Here is a 19,721-nt window from a genome sequence, read left to right as displayed (position 1 = left end):
GGAACAGGACTTTATTGGGAAACTGTGTACTTTCAGGACTTTTTTCCAAGTCAAGTTGTTGTCCTTTCAATCTTAGTTGTGGAGGATGCTGTTCAGCTTCAAGAAGTTGTCCTTTCAGTCTTAGTTGCAGGGGGCGCAGCCCACCATCCCTTGTGGGAGTCCAACGGGCAACCTTGTGGTTGAGAGCCCACTGGCCCATGTGAGAAATCGAACCAGCAGCCTTTGGAGTTAGGAGCATGGAGCTCCAACCTCGTGAGCCACTGGGCCGGCCCCTGTTTTATTTTTTAATCCTCACCTCAATGCTTGTGCAATGATTCTTGAGGACATATTTATTAATATTACATTTGTATATACTTTAATAATGTGGCATTTTGACACATTACTAGTCTGTGTTATTTTTGGCTAAAAAGATTTAATACAGATTAAAAAAAAAAAGAAGAAGGGAAAGGATGTCAGTATGATCTAGTAAGATGTCTGTCCAAAAACTCTGCTCCCAACCTCTGGTAGCCAGGACCAACTGCACTGATCACAACTCTGTACTGTAAGACAACAGGAATTTCCTGGGACTAAGATAGCTGGAGCTGGCATCCTACAAGGGATGACCATTTTTCGCTTAGTGCTTTAGTGTGACACAAAGCTGCAGATCCTAAAATTGTCTCATTCCTTCCCCTAGGATTGAAATTCTCCTATTGGAAAATTGTTGCTTTTCTGTCTCTGGAAAAATTCTGAATGAGATGCAAATGTCTCTAGAATAGAAGTACAAACATCTTTGGAATACAAGTATCTTTACAACTAACTGTTGGAATTAGTAATGGCTATTTGTTTTAAAGATAGTTACATAAATAACTTAAAAGTATCCTAAACCATAAATAAAAATTATAGAAACTTCTGCTAGTTTTTGATGTAGTACTTCCCTGTAAGTATGATTGGGATTCCCAGGCGTTTTTATTTTTATTCATTTTTTTGGTGTGTAAAACACATCCATAATGCCATTTATGATTTACATTTTTGATTTAGTTGATGTAGAGCTATAGCATACATTTACAAAGCACCCTGAATATAGATTTTTTTTTTTAAAGACTTTTATGTTTCCCTTACCTCCTTTCTCCATATTTTACCACAGTTGCAGACACATCTAATTTAACAGTAATTGTTTTGGGGCAACTCACACTTACCAGGATTTATTTAAAGCTTAGTTTTCATAATTTTAAAGCTTAATTTTTCTCTTTCTTCATACTAATCCTTTATCATTTTAAGTAATTTTAAATTACATAGCTACAGTAATGAAATTGGTATGAACAGGTCTGGGAACAAATTGATAAGCACATCTGGACATTGGAAGCGGTGGTTCTTTGAGATTGTTCTACATGATGCTATACATCTTATAGAGTAAAAGAGTATGAGTTAATCTTACAGTTTAGTAGAGGAGATTTCGAAACATTCTTTATGTCTTAAATATGTATCTATTAGAAGTGAGTGAGACTTGCAAGATTTTAGAAGTATGTCTTGCTGGTTTGAGGAAAGTGGACAAAGAACATGGATGGGAAAAGAGCGATCAGTATTGTGACGTGTAGTGGTTAAGAGCATGAATGCTGCAGTCAGGTTACCTAGATTATATTCCCAGCTCCACCACTTTAATAAGTCGCATGACTTGGATGAAGTTCCTTAGCCCTCCAAGCCTCACCTTCCTTATCTGCAATATGGAGATTACTACCTTTTCTGATTTCTCACAGGGTCATTATAAGACAAAAATCAAATAAGACGCACTTTAAACATTAAGTTTTTTGTTAATATTATAAGGAAGAGGAAGAGGCACATTATCACTAGAAACTAATTAGTTCTTATGATACAGCAATATCATTTTGAAAATACCCACTGTTGGAATAGCATGTAAAGTTTATTTTGTATCAGCACCTATTTAATACTTGACTGCTCTGTTGAACAGTTGTTATAAAGTGAATGATGAAGAATTCACCAACTACCAGAGCGTCCGCATTTATTGTTTGGACTGCTCTGCTCATTCATTTATGTTCTCATCAGAGATTTGTTGAATGTTTACTGTATATTAAAGGTCAGGCATAGAAATAAATGAATATGACTTGTCCCTGACTTGAAGAGCTCAAAGCACTGTGAAACAAGTTCATAAAGAAATGATTAGAATGCAACATACTAGGTGTTACCTTAGGAATACTTACAAAATAGTGTGTAAAATTCATATTCCTATAACTTCTCATCTGTTCAATTTTGATTCCTTCAAAGAACATGGATCGATTGTGTCAAATTCTCTTGGACCCCAATGCTTATCCCTCTCCTCCTCTTTTTCCTAACTGAAAGAGCCTTAACCGTGTCCAGCCAGGGATTTACTCTTCAATAGAATCTTCAGAGATGACACTTCCTCGGTCATCTTTAGGTGTGGATCATGATTTGCCTGAGCTAATTTTGGTAATTCTAGTCACTTATCAATGATGGCTCAGAAATGGCTATGACCCAATCCTGGTCAATGAACGCTGAAGGGGAATTTTCCCTGGGGCTTCAGGAAAAGGTTTTTTTCTTTAATAAAAGGAGATACCATCTTCCCCAGAAGTTCTTGTGTCTCCATGCATTCCAAGCATTCCAAGCTTGGAATTGCTTTAGCCATTTACAACCACAAGTGAAGATATTTTCATGTTGAATTAAATAGTGTGTAATACAGGGTTACACATTGAACATGATGCCCTGAATATTCCAAAGAGGGGAGTGGCCCTGGGGGTTCTTGGGACGTAACCTGTATGCCCTTGGAATACTCTGCTTGAGGAGCATGTTTTTATATAACTGGGGTCTTGGGCCATGCGGTATCAGCTTGACCTCTAGACAGGCTAGAGACAGAGTAACTAAGGTCAGTCAAGCAGGCACTTTGTGCCTATACAGCTGACCTCCAGTAACGACCCTAGACACCAAGGCTCAGGTAAGCCTCCCTGGTTGGCAGCACTTCATCAAATATCGTTGCTGGGAGAATTAAGCATCAGCTATATGACTTCATTGGGAGAGGACAATTGGAAGCTTGTAACCTGTTTTCTCCTGGACTCTAGTGTATGCACCTTTTCCTTTACTGGTATTAATCTCTATCTTTTTACTGTAAAAAAAACCATAACCATGAGTATTACAGCTTTCTGAGTTCTGTGAGTCCTAGCAAGTCATCAAACCTAAGTGTGGTCTTGAGGATGCCCAAGACTACAACCCTGGAAACATCCACCTTCACATTACTTATCTAAATGGGACCAGGGAGACGGCAGATATTTCAAACTGTCAATTCACATTGAGTTTCGGTCAAGCTAACTCTAATGTCTTCTCACATGAACTACTAAGCTACAGCCCCTACTCTAGTTCCTATCATTGGAATGCAAATTCAACACTTTACCCCATTCAATGTCATCTTACTCAAGTCAGAAAACTCTTTTACAGATTTTTTTTTTTTAGGTACTGATTCTGTTACTAGAATTTTTGGTATTATTCCTTTCTCACTGTTTGCCAAAATATATGAAATGCTACCATTCCTGATCATATCTTTATACATTCCCATAATGTAAATTCTATGAGAGCAGAAATCTTGTCTGTTTGTTTCCAGTTATTTCCCTAACACTAGAAGAATACATATTTCTGTGGTAAATGAATGAGAATAGATTTTTATCTCTAGGTGAAGTCTTTTTAAACATATACATAAACCCTAAAAATAATAATATAATTAGTCTTTAAGAGTCATGTGCCATATAGATTATCTATTATCTTGTCTACAACTAGCTAGGGGAAGAACACCTAGGAATAGAATGTATGTAAGACTTATTTTGGTGGTGTTGAGGTAAGAAAGCCGGAATCCATCACAAGCGTGAAAAACAGTCTGTGGAGGAAAGGTCTGGTTGGAGAATGTAGTAGGAACTTATGATTCCTATTTTGTTTTGTTGTTTTTTGTTTTGTTGTTTGTTTGTTTTTTGGCGGGGGGGAGGAGAGGGTTGGGGCTCACGTGCTGCACTCCTGAGCAGAGAATGAGAGAAAAAAGTAGTTGGAGCAAACACACTGACTCAGGAGTAAGGTGAGTGTTTCACTTACCTTTAGTGTAAACCTTAAGGGATGCCAAAAGAACTCAGTAAGCAACATAACTGATACTTTAACAAAAGCTTAAAAATCCAAATTAATGCAAGAAGTCCATGATGAACAAAGTATCAAAATTAGATAGAGACAGGATAAGCAGAAGCTCTATCTATTCACAATCCACTCAGACTTCAGAAGTTAGCCCCCCCAGAGGCTATGCATGATTGTTCCTTAAATATTAGACTGGTGAGTTTACCCCCACATTTTTCTCTATCTGTGCTTTGTTTCTGGTCTTTCCTCCCCAACAAGGACTTATTAGGGGAATACCAATGAATCTGTATATACCTTTTGGATATAGGACCAGATATCAGTACGGCTTAGTGTCCTACAAAACTGATTATACTCCGAACATGGGACTATATATTTCTCTGTCATTGAAATATGAACATATCGGCAGTATGAATTAATCTGAAATTCAAACATATTTCAAATGTTCTTTCAACTTATACAACACAGTGTTCCTTAACTCATACACGTGGTAGTAATCTGTTATATTTAGAACATATGGCTGCATATGATATTTTAAATGTCTTTTGCAAGTGAAATCATCCTGGTTTTATGGAAACTTGTCTGCAATATGACATAGGAGCAAAACAACAATTTTTGTTTCACCATTAGATTGTCTTCAAATTCACATTGATATAAGTTGGCCTAAGAATTAATTTTTTCCTAAAATAACTCAAGTAGTTAAAATAGCCTCAAATGACTTACAAATAGACATCAAAGTGTGATATTCACAATGAAAAAATAAATTGTGACCACCTTTCTGGAGAATACTTGGGTGATATAGTTCAGCCTTCTAAAATGCCCACTACTTCTGTCCCTAAGGAAATAACTTACAAATAGGTCAAAGAAAATGACTTAATATAATTTTAGAAATTAAAAAATATATGTACAACTTGTAATGCTGACCATGGGTCAACTGCTACCCCACTCCCAGGAAGAAGTTTGGTTTTGCCCACGTCAAGGTGAGAGGCTCACCTTTCATGACATCATAACCGCCACCCCGCTGCCCAACAGATAGCCCACCCCGCTGTCCTACTCTAATAAGGAATGTTTAAAGATCTAGGACTGTTGACTGCATGTGGGGCCAGTCCCTTCTAGGACTGCTTGTCTGTGAATTCTTCCACCCACCCAGCTTCCTGGTCCTCTGTCAGGAACAGTTTTCCAAAGCAAAAATAGACTCATAGAGACAGATCAAAGGGATGGTTACCGGAAGGGAGGGGGTAGGGACATGGTTGAAAAAGGTGAAAGGGAATATAGTTTTGTATGGTGAAAGATGACGACTAGAATTAATGGGGTAACCACATTGTAAGACAGAAATGTCGAACCACTATATTGTACACCTGAAACTAATATAACCAATATAATAGTGTATAGCAACTATTGTATACTTAAATAAAAAGGAAAAAGAAACAAAAGAACTATTTTTCCTTTCTCTTCCCAATTAGTGCACCCTCTGCCCTTCTAGACTGTCTTCTTTCTCCTTTGCATTTCAGTCACCACCGCCTCTTCTTCCCCTTCCTCTAGGATAAATGTGATGTAGTCATTGTGTGGGAGGGAAAACAGCTCTGAAAACATATTCTGGGTTATATGAATCACTGTTTACACTTCAGTTTAGTTTGAGGGAGAGAAAATAGCATCAGGGTAAAAGTGAGAGAAGGGAAGAGGAAAAGACATCGAGAATAACTGGCTTGACATTTGGTGATATAATCTTTCCGCATTTGTAATAGTAAATTGCAAATATTTGTAATAGCAAATAGCACAAACACAGAATATCTAATAATAGGGGACTGTTTAAATAAATTAGAGTACATTTAAATTAAAAATGAATTTAAAACCATATATGCAAATGAAACCATTGAGAAAATTTATAAAATGGTAAAACGTTTTTGAAATAAAGATGTTTAAAAACCAAGATTAAAAGAAGCCTGTATACATTGCATGATCTATTAAGAAATATATGCACATAAAGACACACAGAAAAATCCGACAAAGAGTGCAATAAAATGTTATCAATTTCTAATTTATCTTTACTGGACACAGATTGTTTCTTTCTTTTACAAATCAGAACAAAACTTAGAAGTAAAAATTTAGGAAGAAAGTAACATTATCACCAGGATCTGAATACATGCATCACATATTAGTCCATCAGATGGCCAATTACTTGCTGAATATATCTGATCATGTAGTATAATTCTAACTCAAAGTAGACTTCTGAGTCAGGTTGTATTGATTTTTTATGTCAAAGTCTAATAGTCTTCTCACACAAGTCCAAATTTGGAGAGGATAAAGTAGAAAATTCAGTGTTAGGAATTAAAAGAAATGATCAGATCCCTAAAGAAATGTAAAAATCAACAGAGAATAAGCTGAAGGAAGCCTCGTGGAATCAGAACAGAGCACTTGGAAGAAGTTCACTGCAGGTTCTATAGCTTACAACTTGAGATGACCAAAACAAACAAACGAACAAACAAACAACAGCAACAAATAACAGTTGCAGAGGCCTTCCCCCAGGAAGACAGATGGCGGGAAGAGGCCAGGGTAAAAGGCATAACATCACATCCAGCTAGTCTGGCCCAGGCGATAGAAAATAAATATGTAATATTTCACATGGAGGATAAGCACTTTGGAGCAGAGTAAAATAGGGCAAGAGGACAGCATGATGGCAGAGGTTGCTTTTTTATAAAAGTTGATCAGGAAAAGCTTTTCTGATAAGGGACATTTGAACAGAGAACTGAAGGGAATGCGGAATGAACCATGAAGATATCTGAGGAAAAGAGTTTCAGGCAGACAGAACAGCAAGTATGAAAGTTCTTAGATGAGGAGGAGAAGAAGGAAGAAAAAAGGAGGAGTGGGAGGGGTGGGGGAACACAGGTAGGAGCTACTTCCATTGTATTTATAGTTCTATAATGAAATTGTCTTGTTTGTAGTTGGAAAGACCCAAGGAGAGGAATTCAGGGATATGGTATCTAGGGTTAAGCCCTAAGGCTTTCTATAAAGAAACCAGGTTTTTTATTTATTAAATGCATTTTTACAGCAATGTAAGTTCCCTACATAAGATCAGAAATATTGAGAAATTGCAAAATCTTTTCACAGTTTTTGGTTTCTGATTTTTGGAAAGCGTACTATGTCCCACCCAATAAATCAATGATATTTCCTAATTTGGGATTATCTTTTTAATTTAAATAAACTTTAAAAACTCTTATAATAGTTCTAGATTTGCAAAACCGTTGCAAAGATATTACAGAGTTCTATTTCCATGTACCCTCCAATCAGTTTCTCCTATTTTTTTTAATTAAAGTTTATTGGGGTGACAATTGTTCGTAAAGTTACATAGATTTCAGGTGTACAATTCTGTATTACATCATCTATAAATCCCATTGTGTGTTCACCACCCAGAGTCAGTTCTCCTTCCATCACCATATATTGGATCCCCTTTACCCTGATCTACCACCCCCTCCCCTTACCCTCTGGTAACCACTAAACTGTTGTCTGTGTCTATGAGTTTTTGTTTCTTTGTTTGTCTTGTTTGTTGTTTTCAGTTTTATATACCACATATCAGTGAAATCGTATGGTTCTCGATTTTTTCTGTCTGACTTATTTCCCTCAGCATAATAAGTTTCTCCTATTTTTAATATTTGACATTACCATGGTGCATATATCACAACTAAGTGGTGCATTTCTATTAAATAAACTACACTTTTTTATTTGGATTTTACTAGCTTTTCCACAATGCCCTTTTTATGTTCTATTCCAAGATCCAATTCAAGATACCACAGTACATTTAGTCGTCAGGTCTCCTTAATCCTCCCTTGGTCTCCCATAGCTTCCCAGATTTTCCTTGTTTTTGATGAGCTCAACAGTTTTAAAGAGGACTGGTCAGGGTATTTGAAAACTGCCTCTCAAGTTGGGTTTATTTGATATTTTTCCTCATAGTTATTCTGGGGTTACGGGTTTTGGAGGTCACTCCAAAATGGCACTGAGGTCAAGTGCCATTCTGATCACGTGGTATCGAGCATACATGACTTACGCGTGCGTTTTTCTGATTTTAAGCAACGAATTTTACAACAATTAAAGATTTGTGTTGTCAATAAGCACCACAGTATTTGGAACTGTAAGGAGAAATTAGATATTTTTGCAGTAAAACAAAAGGACATATTTCTGTACCTTGCATATATGTACATATAAATGCATCTCTAAAGTAAATACTGACCACAAGATGTCACTGCTAACTTATGTATGGGCTGGAAAAGCAGTTAGGTTTTGTGGTGCATATGTGGTTAGAAAGCAATACTTAAAATCCTTGGCAATAATTAACCCCCAAAATGTTTCAGTTTTACAAAGCCACTAGAATGTTTTGAGTTTAAAATGTTAAATTTTTTTCTTTGAGTTTTGCAAAAATATTTTCCCTTCAATTCACACCCAAGCATATTTATTTGGAAATTTAATTTAAAACAATATGGTTTGCTAATGAAGTTGAAGGCTTAATTAAATAGAAAACAAATCCACAAAAATCACTCTGAGTTTATATAATTCTTTTAACCAGTAACAATAGCTGTATTTAAACTAATGAACATTTCCTCCAGAAAAGATTTAATAGAAGATGAAAAAAAGAGCATCATACAAGATGCTTTACAGGACCAGAATTGGTCTTATCCTCAAAAAATAGCATGGAAATGGAAGTATTAAATTTATATTCTTACTTGTTTTACTAAATAATTTTACAAATGACTCTGCAGGTAAAGTAGAAAGAAATCTATTTTTAACCCCCACTGTCCAGCATATCTATAGTTAAACCTTCCTGTATGTAACAGTTTTGATCTCCAAAGCTGATCCCATAACACTATTCTGTTACACTTTTGCTGTTTTACTCACTCTGCTTTCTCTAAGTCTTTCTCTTTCCCCTCATTTTTTCTTCTACTGCCCCTGACAGTACCTTTCATTTTTCCCCCCATTTTTTTGTGAATTTAGGGAAGCCTCTTCCATTGTTGCATAGTAATAATGACTAGAAAGTTCTTCCTAGTTGAAGCCGGTATCTACTTCTCTATAGCTTTTACCCTTTGGTTTTAATTCTGTCCTCCAGAGCCACACAGAGCTAAATCCTTTCCTGATTCTTCATAACAGCTTTTTAAATATTGTGTATAATTGTCATTTAACTCCCTTAACTTCTCTTTCATTTTGCTAAACTTGCCCAGACTTTTTGGCCATTTTTACATTAGTACTACTATTATAGATTCTCACCATCTTGCTACTCTCCACTGATATTATAGACTTGCAATAGTCCTCTTAAAATGTGATGCCCAGAAGTGAAATTTAATGTATCAGACATAGTTGGAAGAGCCAAGAATACATTGAGACCCTTGGTTTACAAAATTATTTTGATAGCCTAATGACTATACTCACTTTATTAATTAATCAACCTTTTGAAAACCCTCTGCCCATGTAACACTGCAACCTTTATTCTATTGGTTTAATGAGAATGTGTGTGTGTGTGTGTGTGTGTGTGTGTGTGTGTGTGTGTGTGTGTGTGTCTGTGTGTGACCAACCCCTACCTACCTCTCCAGCCTTATTTGAACGTTAATGTTTCTGACATCTAGGCTATGGCTGATTAAGCAGAAAAAGAGGTTTGTCCTCTCAACTTCATCTCTTCTTTTAATAACACAGACTGCATGTGTATGTTTATATCCACTGCATGTAGATATAAATTAATGTACATATACTATTTAACCAATCAGTACTTATATCATTCATTTGGAATCTGACCATGTGATTATCAATAATCACAGTCACAGGGACAGTCACATTTGCTGGGTTTCTTGTAAGAATGCAGCCCAAGCAGGCCTGCTATAACTGGACTTTAAATACCACGTTTGAATCATCATCTCAGTTTTAACCTATGAAATAACAAACTCTTGTGGAATATATCACCTAGTCTTGAATGGCTATGTAGAAACAGAAAAAAAATGGGATAGCAGTATAATGAAGCTGCTTCGAGTGTAACAATAAGAAATAGATATACGGGTTCTAACCTCCTGTCTCCCACTTACTACTTAATAGCTATGATACTCTGGGCATCTCACAAATTTGGTTTGATACTTACTCCCAGCATTAGTGTAAAGGTTAATTGAAACGAGGTATAGAGGCTCTTAGCATAGCACCTGGTCCATAGGGTGCACTCCGTAAAATATAGCTATTATGATTAATAACAAACAGTTCTCAAATATGTTTGTACTTTCTGTGTATATAGAACTGACATATATTTAAAGAAGCACATTGATGGATTTTCAGTGATACCAGAATACCTGGCCCTTTCTGTGATCCAGTCAATGCTTATGAAAAAGCTGTCAAGAATTAGAGAATTGGCTTCTTGTGATACAAAAGAATTATCCTACACAGGTTTATTTTTTAATAGAGGCTTGATCAGCAATCTAACCAACCAGTCTTCCTCCTTTCCTTAGTGTGGCAAGTAGTATTTAGCTCTAGTTTGACCATCAAATTTTAGTCTGCATAGGATTATGAGGGTAGCTAAATCCCCTTCTGTTTCTCTTCTCACTACCTCTTTATTCTGGGTTTTCTTTTCAACTTGGGCTCTCCAAAAGTGAGACTTGCTGGAGAAAAATAAAAACCTCCCTATGATATACCACACCTTATTCCCTCAGAATTTTAGAAAATGGTTATATTGAAATCAGGGCCTTTGCATTTGTTCCTCTAAATGAGGACATTTGTTTCTCTAAATTTGGGGGATATCAAAAGGCTTTCATCATTACCTCATTTCCATCTCATTGGGTGCATTTAAGTAGCCAGTTGGGCAGGAAGTCAGATGACAAATTTCTCATTATTATGTTTTAAACTGAAGATTCACTGACTTTCCTCCCATGTCCAGTAACAATTGTTATCAATCTTTCCACCAAAAAGTCATCATCTGGGGCCAGGTCTTACAGTATTTTGCCCCAACACAACTTGGCTGTGGCACAGTGACAATTTCCTCTTCATTGAGAATCTAGTGACTTGTTCCCACTGATCTCTGTCAATATGATGATACTAAAATATGTCATAATTACTACATACATAAACGATTATACATTATATATAGTATTGAGTTACCAGGAAAGCAGAGTGAGCCGTATTCACTCACAGGCTGTATGACACTTTCAATTTAAATTAGGCATTTTTAGAAAATTTATGGATTCATCCAGCAATTTACTAAATAAGTTCTATCTTCACAAGTACATTGTTGGGGAATCTCAAACTTGGATTCATAGTCTCCTTTTTCTCTGGTCTGTGAGAACAATTTTTCCATTTAAAAGCAATCTGTACATTATCTTGAGAAGTAATAGAGTGCATTTATAAGTAACAGGCACAATCTTATTATATTTTCTGTAATTTAATTTCAATGATATTGATTTTATCTGAAAGACACATTATTCTTTATTTTTCTGATCCAAAAGGCGGAGCACAAATTACTGTAAACTCCCACTTCTCTGGCCTTTTCCCTCAGAGGATAGTTAAGGTCAGCAATGATGCATTTTCCAGGGTGTCGTCAGAAAGGAGAGTAAAAGGTCCTCTGAAAGCTATCCCCGTCACATGGCTTTTCATATCTTGGAGATGTAGGGGGAAGTACTAGCCAGTGCGGTTGCTGGCTCTGAATCTCTGTGTTGTCTCCCTGGAGCTCAGCACAATCTGGGCATTGGGACAGAATCTCTGTGGGGGCTGGTGGAAGTTCACCCCTCAACAGTGTGCTCATGGACCATAAACGTTCCAGGAACACATCACAGAGCACTGGGCTTATTGACTAAATGGCCCCAGACTCTCAATCAGTCCTCATTGACATAAATGAAATAATATGGGCTCTAAAACACGATGCCTTTGCAATCCGATAAATCACGAAACAATTTATATTATGATGTTAACTCAGTTTCTAAACCTGGTTAATGAATACCAGGAGTGGTGAGCTGACTTAGAATTGAGAGTCAGATCTAGTTTTATTTCATGTTTGCTCTGTATAAGATAGCTAAACAAAAGAACCACAAACTTGACATATGAATATGAAATGGGTATTTATATGGCAATTTAATTATAAATGACAAATTTGCAGGAAGGTGAAGGGTTATGATGATTAATTTCCTCTTGTGCACATGCCTCTATAATGTTAAAAAAAATCACATGATTTTCCAAAGAAAAGTATATTTGTCTTCCTGTTGGGCAGATCCCTCAGACTCTGCTCATTTATGCACTGTGGACGCCCGTGGGGAATCTTACTGCGGGAACCTGCTCCAGCCTTTACCTTACTCTGCTATTAATACTTTGGATCAGGATATTTCCTTGAAATTGATATGAAACTGGGAATGCAATCTTTAGCTAATGTCTTGAGTTTAGATGACCCACTAGGTTCGTAATGGCTAATAGTTTTAATTTGCATTTCTAGATGATTTCCATGGATCATCATCAAGAACTGTCTATTAAAACTCTGTTACCTAGGGGCCGGCCCGGTGGCTCAGGCGGTTGGAGCTCTGTGCTCCTAATGCCGAAGGCTGCCGGTTCGATTCCCACATGGGCCAGTGGGCTCTCAACCACAAGGTTGCCGGTTCAATTCCTCCAGTCCCGCAAGGGATGGTGGGCTGCGCCCCCTGCAACCAGCAAGGGAAACTGGACCTGGAGCTGAGCTGCGCCCTCCACAACTAAGACTGAAAGGACAACAACTTGAAGCTGAACGGCACCCTCCACAACTAAGATTGAAAGGACAACAACTTGACTTGGAAAAAAGTCCTGGAAGTACACACTGTTCCCCGATAAAGTGCTGTTCCCCTTCCCCAATAAAATCTTTAATTAAAAAAAAAAAAAAAAAAAACTCTGTTACCGAAAGCTACTATCACCTGACATGGATTAGAAGGCCCTTTAGTGAGGCAGAATGGATTGGCGATGGGCTTGCTATTTCTACATTCAAACTTAAGCACTGAACTATGATTATGCCAGCGAGCAGCTAGTCACTGTCCTTGTGTGTGTGCTAATACCCCTCAGTGATTACTTAGACAAATGTAGTTTTAGTTCCCTCCTCATTTCAGTCCATCTGCCACATACTCACCTTTCACCAGCACTTAATTCTCTATCAAAATATTTTTCCAGGATGAGAAAAGAACCAACTTCCAGGCAAGAAAGAAAAGAGAATGAGTGATTCTAGTTAATGACTTCCAGATAAGATTTGCTTATTTTCCTAATGGCCTACTGTGTCCTGCTAAGCTATCATGTAACAAACAGATAACTTCAGTGGGAGAACTGTCGAAGGATCTCGGGACATAGCCACAGCACCTTTGTCTACATCAAATATATATATTTTTAAATAAATAAACTAATGGGAGCTGCAAATAAGTAAAACCTAAGAACAATTTAATGAAATCTTTAGGCAAAATATTTTCAAAACGTGAAATGAGTAAAAGTGAAATCACTAAAGAATAAATGCGTCAAGTGTTTTTGTCTACCATGAGAAAGATATTTCTGTTCGTTAGAGTTAGTGCAGAGAAAGACGATGTAGTGAAAGCGTGGTCATTCACGTGAAGGCAAGATTGACAATTCCAGTCTAGGACTATATCATTCAGACTTCCCTCTACTGTTTTACAGCCATAATTATCTGAGCTACATCCCTCAGAGTAGCCACTAATATGAAACCCCTGCGAAACAAAATGTAAACACTATACAAACAGTAATGACCATCTTTAGTTCACCACAGTGCTCTGATCACATCAAACATGAATGAGTAGGTGGTTTCCAGAATACTCTCAAATAACAGAAAACAATCTGTTGCTGGAAATAACATGGAGTGGTGGAAAGGAGACCCCCAAATTGTTTTATTCTCATAATAATAAATGAAATAAGTAACAATAAAAACAAAGCAGACTAGGGCTATTATTTAAGGAAAACATTTCAGTATGTTTTATTACAATTAACAGTTATAGAGAGGAAAAGCAAAAAATTGGGAGGCATTATGGTTACCATACTCAGAGCAGCTCTGACATGAAAGGTACCTTACCTGCCTCCAGGAAAACATTTACTTTTAGCCCAGTTTTTTTGGTGTTTTTTTTGGTTTTTTTTTTTGGTCAATCTGTAAACAATGTCAGGGTGGGGCGGTGGGGGTGAAGAAGTCCTGCTTTAAAGAGATATCGTATTTAATGTCTGGAAAGTGGTCTGGTTGCTTACAAATCAAAAAAAGTAAAGTAAGAAGTATTATTATAGCATTTGTGGCATTTAAACCTATAATTAAAGTGACCAAATATTTTCCATAACCCCCCTTATATTCAGTCCTTTAAAATTTTTTGCAAGTTTATATTTTGAAGCTAAAACTTTCCATGTTTTACAAATCAGTAAATATGTATTGCCTGGAATCACTGAAAATTTTTTCAAACAAGTTTGATTTTGTTAATTTGTCTTGGATAATTTGAAAATCACTGATGTTTCTACAGAAAGCAAAGAGAATGCTATATTTCCTTTTGGATTAGACCTTAAAATCAAATGTAGCATGCAGGGAACCAAAAGGAGCTTATGTGAAGTTGGAAAGTAATAGTTTAATGATAATAATGTCATTCATAGATTAAAACCATGATCTAAACATATTCTGTTGCAAATTTTACATTGAAAATGCATCCTGCTACTAGAGTCCGTTTCTCTTCTCTCATTTGACTAACTACTTCACCAACTGGTTGGTCAAAAACTGTATAGGAAGCTTAGAATATAATATCTTTTTATATATTGAAAAAGGTTGTATTTCTAGAAGCAGTGTGTATTCCAAAATTTTTCATTATATTTCCCTTCATTATTTAAGATAAACAATATGTAAATGAGGTGAATTACAATCTTATAAATATACCCTATATCAAAATTCAATCATAGATTAATTGTAATATTTCAATTTTAGCTCTTCAACACTTAGCCAAATAGATTAATGGGGTAAGGGGTATAAGATGAGGATGGAGAGAAAGAAGGTGAAGTCTTGATAATCTTTTCAGTTTTACATATTATGTATGTATTTCCTTTATATTTGTTTAAAATCAAGTAACCAGAAGTGCAATTGGCTAGGCTGTTCACTCCACATTATAAATGAAAGAAAACAAGGTGATGAAGATTTTTTTGTTTTTTACTTATGACTCTCAGAGGTTTGGTAAAGAGACGGGCATATTTTGTACAGCTATACTGCGAGCACATGTCATTCATCATGCACTTATTGAGAACATTCTATGTCCCACTTGATCAGGCAAAAGCACTACCAAAAGAATTAGACACAAATAGTTGTTTCAAGGTATTGAGGGGAACAGAAACTAATTTCAATGCAGGGTGATAAATGTTACCTTGAAAGTAAATTTGCAGAGTTTTAGAATCACTAAGGAAGAAAGGTGTAACTGTTATAGACAGTTGGCAGTTTAGAGAATAGTAAGCTACCCCTACCATTTTCCTCTACATTAATTCTCCCTTCTAATCTGTCTCCAGATGCTCTGGACTTTCATGAGATCCTTGTTTCTCACAGTATGACCCATGGCCTGGCAATACTGGCATGACCTGGAAGCTTATTCATACACAGAGTTTTGGGACCCCAACCCAGACCTACTAAATAAAAATCTGCATGTTAAAGAGATTGCTAGATGATTCACATGTACATTGAAGTTTGAGAAGCATTATTCTGGGTTCTATCTTCTCCTCCAGCCATGCAATGTATTTAAGCAGACAGAGTGGGCCCAAGATAACTGCTGACTCTAGTTCCCCATGGCCTACATGTAAATGGAAAGGTTCACAAGTTCCTAGTTGTCAAGGGCTGATCATAAGAGGCCTGGGGATCTGAACACACATAGGAAGGGACAGGAAATGCATTCAGTACGTGGGCCTTTTGACTGGGGGCTGTTGCACGATCATGAGCAATAGCAGCAGATGACATGGCCAGAAATAAACAGATCCAACAGTGGAGACAGGTAAGGACTGAGAAGACAGTTTGTGGAAGAGACGCCCCTTCTTATCCTACACTTCTGAGTTTTTCCTTACGCTCATATTGCCCCTACAGAGATGTGAAAAAAAAAAGATGGTGTGGAAATGGGAGAAACAGGGTAGGGGGAGAGTCTTTAATTGACCCAGCTAACCTAAAAGAGACGGAGTTGTAAACTGGAGGAAACTGAATTGCATTGCAGGGTCAGGTTTATGTTTTTCCTTCTCCATTAGCAGATATGGGTCTATGAGCAAAAGTAATTTTTAAGGAAGATAAAATGTCATTTCTGCACATCTGATTGATAATGTGACAAGTTTAAACCACATTATAAACATATGAGATACCTTTGCTTAAAATCCTTCAGTGTCTTTTTACAGCTACTATATTGTAAGTTAGCACATACCATTTTATGTTATTTTTTGTCTACCCCTCTAGCATCATTTTCCTGAGACCAGCAATGGAAACTAAGGGGAAAAAAAAGAAAAAGTCAAAGAAATAGAAGGAAATTTCAGTGGAAGTTCTAAGCCAGCAGACCTATACGGTGTGTGTGTGTGTGTGTGTGTGTGTGTGTGTGTGTGTGTGTGTGTGATGACAACATTGTCTCCTTTATCAGTTAACTCTGACAAAAATAATGTTGCATTAAAAACCATCCCAAAACTGAATGGGAGGAAAAATAGGGGACCAGTGTATGTTTTACTTATTTCAGAATTGTGTAAACATTTTGTTAAAAATTCAAATTCTTAAAACAAAAGTGGCTTAAAACACTGAGTCACTTATGCTCACGTATCTGAATGTTGGCTGAAGGTTGTATAAACTAGGCCCTTTTGGATAGTTCTACTGGTTATAACTGGACTTCCTCGTGCTTCTGAAGCCAGCTGGGTTCAACGAAGGGTAGTTCTGCCCCACATGTTTTATAACCTCCTCGTGGGAACAGAGGCTAGCCTAAGCATGCCCTTTTCATTGTGCTGACACGGATTCAAAATACAAGGCCAATCATGGTACAGCTTTACAAACTTCTGTTTATGTCATATAAGTTAATATCCCACTGACCAAAAACAGTCACATAAAAACACTGTGTTAAGGAGTGAGACAATCTGCTCTGCCAACTATAGGAAAGTACCAATGGTTACATGCCAGACTATGGATTTATAATTCAATTACTGTGGGTGGAGTACAGAATGGAAGAACAATCCACTCTACCACAAACCTCCTTTTAAAAGTAGCTGTCAGCATATCATAAAGATCTAGTAATTAGTAGCAATTAGAGATACAAAATCTGACCCAGTGGTGGTTAATTTCTCCATAATATGATCCATAACAAGTCTTGTTTTCATTTCCTATCTTCTAGAAAATCTTATTTACAATTTTAAAATTGATTGCTAAATTGTGTTTCACAATGTACACATTTATAAATTTGATTGTATCACTTTCATGTTGTATAAAGGAGTCAATAAACTACAGCCCATGGGCCAAATGTGGCCCATTACCTGATTTTGTAAATAAAGTTTTATTGAAACATCTATTCTCATTTGCTTATTTATTGCTTTTGGCTGCTTTTATGCTACAACAGCAGAGTTGAATAACTGTGACAGATGCCATATTGCCTGCTAAAATATTTACTGAAAAGCTGAAAGTATTTACAATCTCACCTTCTATAGAAAACTTTGACAACCCCAACTTCTATTTAAGACATGTACACCAGTTAATTCCTCTTAGATATCACCAAAGATCTATCTCCTTTCAAAAAGAAGAAAGTTTTAATAACTAACAGCACCAGTAACTGAATGCACATCTGGCTGACTCCAAAGCCACAGTATTTTGAAGAATGCTGGTTACTTTGATATGAGAAGGAAAATGGAAGACCCAATATATCACGTATATCACAATCATGTGAAAAAAATTGTTAAAAATTCAAATTCTTGAAATGAAATCCATATGCTTGAGACTTAGAAATCTGAATTAAAAAAATATGTCATAGGTGATCATTATTCACTCTAAAAATAAAGAATAAGAGGTATAGATGAAGGAAACAACTTGTGATTGATGTTGAATTTGAGTTGATGGATTTGAGGAAAGTGGAAAAAGCTTGACATCATTATGGTAATAAACTGAGTAGAGAATCAAGGAGGCATGCAGAAATACAGGACTGCTAAGGAGAACTAAAACTTTCACGGAAGATATCTAACATATCTTTGGAATTCATTATATTCAAGCCTTTCCTCAGTTTCCTGTCTTGGCTCTCCTTTTGTTAATTATGATTCTCATGTGAGTCTCCAATCCAAAAGCAGTTCAGATAAATAGAAAACTTGGGAGGACAGAGGTCATGTCTCCATGCTATCTATATACATTTCTGTTTTGTGAATGGGATTATCTCATAACTCACTTTTCCAAAAAGTATCTGGGGCAGATTCTAACAATATCAACAAAAGTATGATACAACATTAACACAGTAGGAGTAAATTGTCTTAATGTATGTCCGCGTCATGAGTTTTCTTTTCATTCAAATTGGTGAGCAGGATTTTTCTTTTTGTTTAGAACTAGTAGTGTAGTAATAAATCTAAAGACAAACTGTTATTAGCACCCCATTGTCCAGGTTCAGAAAGATGTCTCCCAACACTATGCTGAAGAGCTTGCTAAGAGCATCAGAAGCAGTCTTACAACTACCCCTCAGTGGATATACTTAGGAGCAGGGCTGCTTTTCCCTCCCAAAAGCCTAGTTGGGCACTGAAAGCAAATCTTTCCTAAAGACTAAAAAGTGCCTATCAAAAGAGAAGCATGGCATCTTGTCTTTCCCAGTTAGAGACTGTCAAATTCAGAGACTAAAAGCTCAACTCAAGCCACCAGTAGAGAATATTTCAGTGAAACAATTCTCAGAATATTCTGAAAAGCTCAGAGTATGTTACTCCATTCTTTTCGGTTGCTTTCCTTTAAGTTTGAGGAAGAATTAGGGGTACTGACATATGCATCCTCTGAAATTTGAACACAGAAACCTGTTCTCTCTTCTGGTAGAGAGATTTCCGAAGCCTAGAGATCCAGTGGAATGGGCTATGCCTTCAGTTCTTCAGAAACCTGTTCTCTCTTCTGGTAGAGAGATTTCCGAAGCCTAGAGATCCAGTGGAATGGGCTATGCCTTCAGTTCTTCAAGGGCCATGGGGAGATGTTTCTGGGAAGAAGGTGGGGCAATTTTATTCCCAACCAGTTCTTTGCAGTTTTTTAAAGGTAGAAGAGAGGGTAGCAATGGTTGTTGGTGCTACATTTTAAGGAGAATGAAGGTTCGTGGTGGGCATGAGCTGCAGAGGCTGCTTAAGAGATCACAGAGGTCAAGTGATTAGATGTCCATCCTAGAGGAAGGACTAGTGATTTTGTACCTTTGACTTGGCAAAAGGAGTCAGGGTCAGTGCTAGCCTTTGGAAAGGGAAAAGAGTCGAGGGCAAGATGAAAAAAAATATGCCCTATATTACCTAAGCATCATATCAATAGAAGATTCAATACCAGAGTGAGGCCAGAGACATCTTTCTCTTACCAACATCTAAGTCCCCTATTCTTCCATTTAGCCACCAAAAGTAGGGAGTCAGTGCATAGAAAGGGAAGAAGATGAGGTTTCTCTGAGCCAGAACTTAGCATCTTCTCTAAG

This window comes from Rhinolophus ferrumequinum, chromosome 7, assembly GCF_004115265.2.
Source record: "Rhinolophus ferrumequinum isolate MPI-CBG mRhiFer1 chromosome 7, mRhiFer1_v1.p, whole genome shotgun sequence".
Taxonomy (NCBI): Eukaryota; Metazoa; Chordata; class Mammalia; order Chiroptera; family Rhinolophidae; genus Rhinolophus; species Rhinolophus ferrumequinum.
The sequence above is the reverse complement of the archived record's forward strand: the minus strand, read 5'-3'. Positions refer to the sequence as shown.